The 6,799-nt window shown below is 41.4% G+C and overlaps 1 long non-coding RNA gene across 2 annotated transcripts; it reads right to left on the bottom strand.

The window, feature by feature from the left end:
* Nucleotides 1-5,781: 5,781 nt before the first annotated feature.
* LOC120321779 lies at nt 5,782-6,431 on the bottom strand. 2 transcript variants are annotated; one of them, XR_005561502.2, is made up of 2 exons: nt 6,069-6,431; nt 5,782-6,002 (listed from the first exon to the last, which is right to left on the bottom strand). It is a non-coding gene; the product is annotated as an uncharacterized LOC120321779 (long non-coding RNA). The 2 variants fall into 2 exon arrangements; XR_005561501.2 differs by having other exon boundaries at nt 6,053-6,087.
* Nucleotides 6,432-6,799: the final 368 nt, after the last annotated feature.

Genomic DNA, 6,799 nt, shown 5'->3' with positions numbered 1-6,799 from the left:
GCTTTCAATTATTTGCCGACTGCCAAAAGGGAAACGCTCAATGCGCTGAAAAGTGCGCTGCAAAAAAAAACGGGCCACACAAAGGACGACACACACTCACACTCGTACGCTCTCTTTTGACATAATTTACACGCATTGTGAAGGAGTGTACAGTGTACGCTTGTGTGCATGCGACCGTGTGTAAATAAAATTATGCGTAAACTTCGTCTGCTTGTTGACGCCGACAAGCGTGTTACATTGCGGCATTTACATGCGAGCTGCTGTTTTTGCGCTTTTTGCTTTCAATTCGCTGTCAAAAGCGGCCAAGCGCTGGAAAAAAAAGCATTTAAATAAATGTTTAAGCCGGTCAGGGGCTTTGAGAGTCATTAGTCCGGCTCCGGAGTGGCAAAAAATCACCTGGTTTTATATCTTATTGGGCATCAATCACTTAGCATCAGACAGAAAGTCAAGAGTTGTTTGTGCCTTGGCAAAAAGTTGTGTAAAAACAAATAATTGCTACAGTAATAGACATGCTTCTTGAAAAAGCTTAAATTAAGCGTGCAGATTATTCCATTGAATTTATCTATAAGCAAAAAAATGAGTCTGTCAGCAGGACAATTAAACACCATATATAACCCCTATTTGTTATAATCAGTTGATGTGTTCAGTTGCCAGCTTTTGTGTGGTTTATAAAAATGCAATTTAGGGACTAGCCCTTGCGGTTAAAACATTGAAACATCGAAATAAAATTCCATTTAAGGTGTTTTCCCCATATTTCTGCTGCTTCAAGTTTTTCCACCGCCGCCATTCCATTTCCATAGTCATTAATTCTAATTTTTTTCCAATTTAACATATATTTCATTCCTGTCGGTCAAATGTTCGTCGGCACCTTTGGACCTTTGGATGGAGAGGGGTTGCCGCGCAGGATTATGGGTGGGGTTTGGTTTTTTATTGTTTCGACGACTTGTTGCGCAAAGCTTTTCATTTCAGAGTCAATGATTTATGTTTTCACTTGTGCCCTCGCCCGCCCCCCTCCATAATGCTCTTTTTATTATTTATGCGTATTGGTTTCCATTTTTCTCCGCCGCTTGAGTGAAAAGTTCGCTTGGAAAAATGAGCTTAACTGCGCCGTTGGTTTTCCCGTATCAACCCCCATTTCTGTAATTGTCGAAAGGAGCTTAAGGAAAGCGGTATCTTTTGTGCCGGCCAGCTCATTATTGTCAGCTGGCGATTTTCAGTTGGCGTTGTCATCATTACATTTCACTTAATACTAATTTCCTTTCCTCCTACTGCACTGGAAAAAAAACCATGTTAAAACAACACTCTGCTCCAATCAGTTGTACTCAGTCAATGATTTTCATGTTAAGACGACGGCTCAACGGTTAAAAGTTACAGCTATAGAGGATTTGTTATAATGAGATTGTAAGCAAGATTATTGATATAATAATTGGTTGTTTAGAAATTAAATAGAAATTCTTTAGAATTAAATCTATGACTAAGGCTGAGTTCCAAACTAAAAGTGTTTCATTCGCTCACAGGCACATATGTAATTGTACATTTTTTTTGATAAAACTTTTTGTCCAGTGTGGGGATCCTTCCGTTTTCAAGCCCACACATCTGCCGAACTAATTTGGTAAATTGAAAATTTTTTGACAGCCTTCAATGAAGTGTGGAAGACGACACTTTACGCTGTGCGGTCCATTGGATTCGGAGCGGAGCAGGACCCTCAATGGATTTCCACACGAGCAGCTTGAGCCATTTAGGCAGCCAATTAGCTGCCCAAATGTTGGTTAATTTCCTGGGCGCCTGTTTTTGTTCCTAATGATACAATCATCTAATTGATTCGCCCATGAGGCGCCGTTTCCACTTCCAATGCACAATTTACCGCGAATTTGCAGGCTGACCTGTTTGGGTAAGCAGTCCATGCATTTGTAATTCGAAACTGACACAGTTGGCAGTGAAATGCGATTGCGATTGGATTGGACTGGACTGGTGGACTGGACTGGAGTGGAGTGGAGTGGAGTAGAGTGGACTGGACTGGATTGTCCAGCGGAAGGAGTCTGGGCCACGTGGCGCTGACCGGGCGCACAATTAATGGAAGTTTAACTGTTCAATTGAAGCTGATTTTTTGCCTTTCTCCCGCTTCCGGCGGCCCATCTCGTATTTTTTGTGATTTTTTGTGTTCTTTCGTACTTTTTGAAATGAGTACAAGCGGCCGTGTGCCCGGCCATTAGGGCACTTTGTTCATTTTTCATTTCGTTGGATTTTCCGCGTTTGCGCTGGCCAAGTTTTCTTCCCTAAACGCCGTCCCGCTGCCTTTGCACTTATTTTACGCTCTATTGTTCGTTTTGTTGGCCACGTCCCGAGCAGAGAGCTCCATCACCATCACCATCCCGTCCTGACCTGACCATTCGGTCGACCCATTCATATTTTTGCTGGCTCTCCTCCTTTTGCATTCTTTTTTGGCTCACAACTTACTCCTGTCGTTGCCCGGGCAAAAGTAATTCAAACGGAATTAAATTTTTCCATGCCGTGTTCGTCTTGCGAAAAATTTAGGTTAGTCGCAATGGCCGAATAATTAGCATATAACTCGACAACTGGCCACAGTTTTGTCTTGTCCTCCGACGAAGGATCCGCAAGTGCCGCCAGTTCTGGCAATGCGATTTGCATAAATTGACATTGAATGCAAATTTCTGTCACCATGCCACTGCAACGGCGATCAAAATTGTTTTCGATGTAACGCGAAAGCGAAAAGTGGGCAAACTAACGCGAAAATCGCCGAGCTAAGCGTTAACAAACAAAACTCGATAACGAAATAACGAAATGAGAGCGAGAATTCTTCTCGATTTGTATAAAAAATCAAATTAGTGCGCCATTCTGAAATGCGGAGATAGGCGCACTGGCAAAGAATGACTACCAAGAGTGCTTGACACTAATCATTAAATAATAAAATAATGTTGATGTTATGAAGCGGCTTTAATGAGTAATTTAAGTTTTGCTTTTCATTTACCAGACAGCTGTAATATTTTTGTATTCAAGATTTTATTGGAACTGCAATTGGTTATAAATCCGAACGGATTATTGAAATTTTGAAAGTACAGCTTTTTAACTTTTAAATGAAAGTCCAAAATATATATTATTATAACGATATATTAAATTATATATTTAAATGTATATCAATAATATACTCAATGCATTTGTAGATATTTCATTAACTTTATCCTAGATCCTAGATGGGATTTCTCTCAGTGTTCAGTAACAGAGACACTTTCGCTTCGAAAAGCGACAGCAACTGCAGCCAAGTAACTGAATTGAGGCATTTCAAAAAAAGCTTGGTTCACAAGGCCGGGAGCAATCAGCTCCTACTTCCATATTGGTAGTCAACCGAACCACCAACTGCACCACTACTGCAATCGCCCATGTTGCCCAGTATCTGGTATCGCGCCGATTTTTATTATCCTTGTGCACATATCTTTTATTGTTGCAGTTATCGGATTTGCATGCCCGGTTAGTTGAAGAGCGAGAAGCCGACAACAAATGGTTTATTACGGTTTAAGGAGCCACGGGTTTTTCTAATGATGATGAAAAAATTGCCAAACTTACATATTTAAATGTGTAGGGCACGAAAAATTAAAATTTAAGAGCTATACGACTAGATTAGGCTTTTTTCTTTATGTATTAAAGATCAAATCCCTTACGTTTGTACTGAAAAGGATTTACAAATACAATTTAATAGTGAAGCATATTTAATAAAAATTAAAAAAAATAAACAATATCTATCCGTTTTTAGTTTACAGCTTAGCAAAGAGTATAAACACTTCCACTTATTGCAGTTAACTGACTTTTACTCCAGCTCTTTAAAAGGTTCATTTTCCGCGCATTTTTCACCCAGCACAAGTAAATCTTAATAGCTTTAGCATCGACGGACCAAACATTTGGGGAGTGAAAAGAGGATCCTGGCAGCAATTATGCTCAGTTGCATCAACGACATCGTGTTGCATTGGCAAATGGCCTTATGCTGCATTTAATAATTGCGCATACGCACCGTTGCCCTTAAAGCAGCCAGCCAGCCTGCAACTTGTAGTGAAAGACATTTCATTGCCGGACACATATATCGCAGAGAATAGGAGTACAAAACAGCCGGACTCCTTAGATTTCAAAACATGTACTCACCCACAAGAATAAATATACTTGGGCTTATCCTTTGTCTTTGTTGCAGCATTGTTGCAACATTGTTGCACTGGAGCATTGGAGCACTGTGCTCCACATTATGTCCACGTCAGCCCATGGCGATTCAGCCAACTGCGGCGGCCACAAACGGCGGCCCTAGTCAAATTAACCTCCATAGTTTAATGTCTGTGTGCCCGACTTGTTACCGCCTGACATGGTAGTGTCAGCTCCACACAATCCAAATGCAATGTACATACATATGTATGTATGTATGTACCAGCGGCATGTTGATTTTGTCCTTCCCGGGGGTCATCACCTCTCAATGGCGATGGATTCGTGAGGGTCGTGCTTTTTGACTAGAAGGTATTAGGCAAAATAATTATTTGTTTATTTGATTATCTTTAAATAATACTTAAAAGTTATAGGTTGATTTGAAGCTTTTGTAAACTTCTTATTTACTAAGAACTCACTTGCCTTGCAGGTCACTTACTTTATATAATCCTCCGAAAGGATAATGGGTATGACCTTAGCCTATTATACAAACAACACTTTGATTTACTTATAGATGGGTTAGCTCAAAACCATCATTCCTAGTCCTGTCACTCACTCCCCCCTTCCAGAACTTGTTGCAACCATATGCAAATTGTGTGGAGACTTCTGCCTGCTCTCGTGTTCTATGTAAATAAGCCGACGGCCAAATGGAAAACAAGACGCAATCGTAAACCTCGTCTGGTCAGGTCTGCTTAAGGCCTGCTTTAGATAGGCTAAAAGAGGAGTTTATAGAAAATGCGGCGAAGTCACACATTCCCGAAATGTTAACGAATCAAAGGCTACGCAAAGTTTGCGGAAAACTACAAAGGTGCCACAGGAAACGGACGTCGGAAAAGGGGCGGTGGGTGGTTGGTAGAGTGGTTGAGTGGTTGGGGGGAACCGAAAGTGATGTGGGCGTGTTGATAACGAGCGAAGGCGCCAAAGTCATGCATAATTAATCATTTGTTAATTATAGACTTTGACCAGGTACAGGTACTCAACGGACTCACCTGTCGTCATCACAGGAGCACCACACAATACCACACCCACACCCACACACAGTGGTACGCACACACATTTGACACCTGGCAAAGTAATTGCCTTTGTCCACTTTGAAGTTGTTTAGTTTTTGCTCTGGGCTCATTACAACGTGGGCGTGGCAAACGCCCTTAGACGAACTCATTCCCCTCCCGCCCGCCATGAAGCATTTATATAAATGAACTCGTCGCACTCGCAGCTCTCCGCTCGAGAAACACAATCTGCGTTCGGGCATCGTACACTGCGCGAAATTTCGATTGTGGTCGAGTATACATGGCAACTAAATATTTGAAGGGTACCTAAAAACTAAAAGATTATTATGGCTAATAATGTTGTGTAATATTGTTTGCAGTTAAACAATTTTTTATGTAAGATATTTCGATCTGGCTATGTCCGTCTGTCCGTCCGTATAAACGTCGGGATCTCAGGAACTATAAAAGCTAGAAAATTAAATAAGATTAAGCTCTTCCATTAGCTAAGTAGCAAGTATCTGATAGGCGGGCAACTCGACTACAGCATTCATTCTTTTTAAGATTCATTTTCTAAAAATAAATTTCTAAAAAATAATTTCTAAAGCATATTGCATTTCATGCATTTCAAAGTATTATTTTTTCGGGCTCAGAACCAGCCCGGATAAAGCACCGAGTTTTCCTCAGTGTGCGAATGTTTTGGCCATAGTTCACGTGCATGCGTCGCCCCTCCTTGCTGGTCGCCCATGTCCTTTGGGCCAGGACATGGCGGGCAGCTGGTGTGCGAGTCCTTGTATGCTGACTGTACCATGTTTGCTGCGGAACAGGAAATGAGCACCTGCTGCTTATTTATATTTTCCGCTCACTTGAATGTAAAATTACATAATATTTTGTTTTTCTTTTTCCTTTTTTCCTCTCCTGATGCGGCTGCTGCTGCTGCTGCTGCTGCTGCTGCTCCTCCTCCTGCCGCCCGGCACTTGTGCTAGTCTGAAAATTGCTGTGTGAAAATACTTCTAGTGGAACATTTGAAGACAGCTGGCCGCGGAGGAGAAGAGCAGATTCATGGTGGCCTTTTAAAGAAGTCGAATCATCAGAGCGGGCCTTCTTAATTGCAAGTGTTGTTCATAAATTGAAAAGCAATTTACTTGCAGGCAACTAACTACCTGCCTCCCTGTGCTACATGAAAATATGAATTGTAAGCCTTTCGGATAGAATTCTCTGAGAATGAACTGAAAGGCAAATTGTAAAATCATGGCCCGAGCTGAATAGCTGTAAATTGAACAGATATTTTTTTGGTTGTGGGAAAAAGGGTTTGCGCAAAGCAACATCATTCGAAATATTAGTTAACTATTTGTTCAAAATGTTTGCATACCACGGACATGGACGTGGAGGGCTTTTCCGACCGCTGCAGAAAAAGTTCACTATTTGTTGGCTGTTTCGGTTGCAATGTGGTAACCACAATGTACGTGAAGTGGCGATGGGACAGCCAACTGGCCAAATGGCCAACTGGCCAAATACTCATATGCGAGTTGTTTATGTTGTCGTTTTGGTTTTTTGGTGGCTGCTTTGCACTTTGCACTTTCCTTTTTTTTTGTTTTTGGCCGCGCAACTCG

This window comes from Drosophila yakuba, chromosome 3R, assembly GCF_016746365.2.
Source record: "Drosophila yakuba strain Tai18E2 chromosome 3R, Prin_Dyak_Tai18E2_2.1, whole genome shotgun sequence".
Taxonomy (NCBI): Eukaryota; Metazoa; Arthropoda; class Insecta; order Diptera; family Drosophilidae; genus Drosophila; species Drosophila yakuba.
This window is presented reverse-complemented; position numbering and strand designations above follow the sequence as displayed.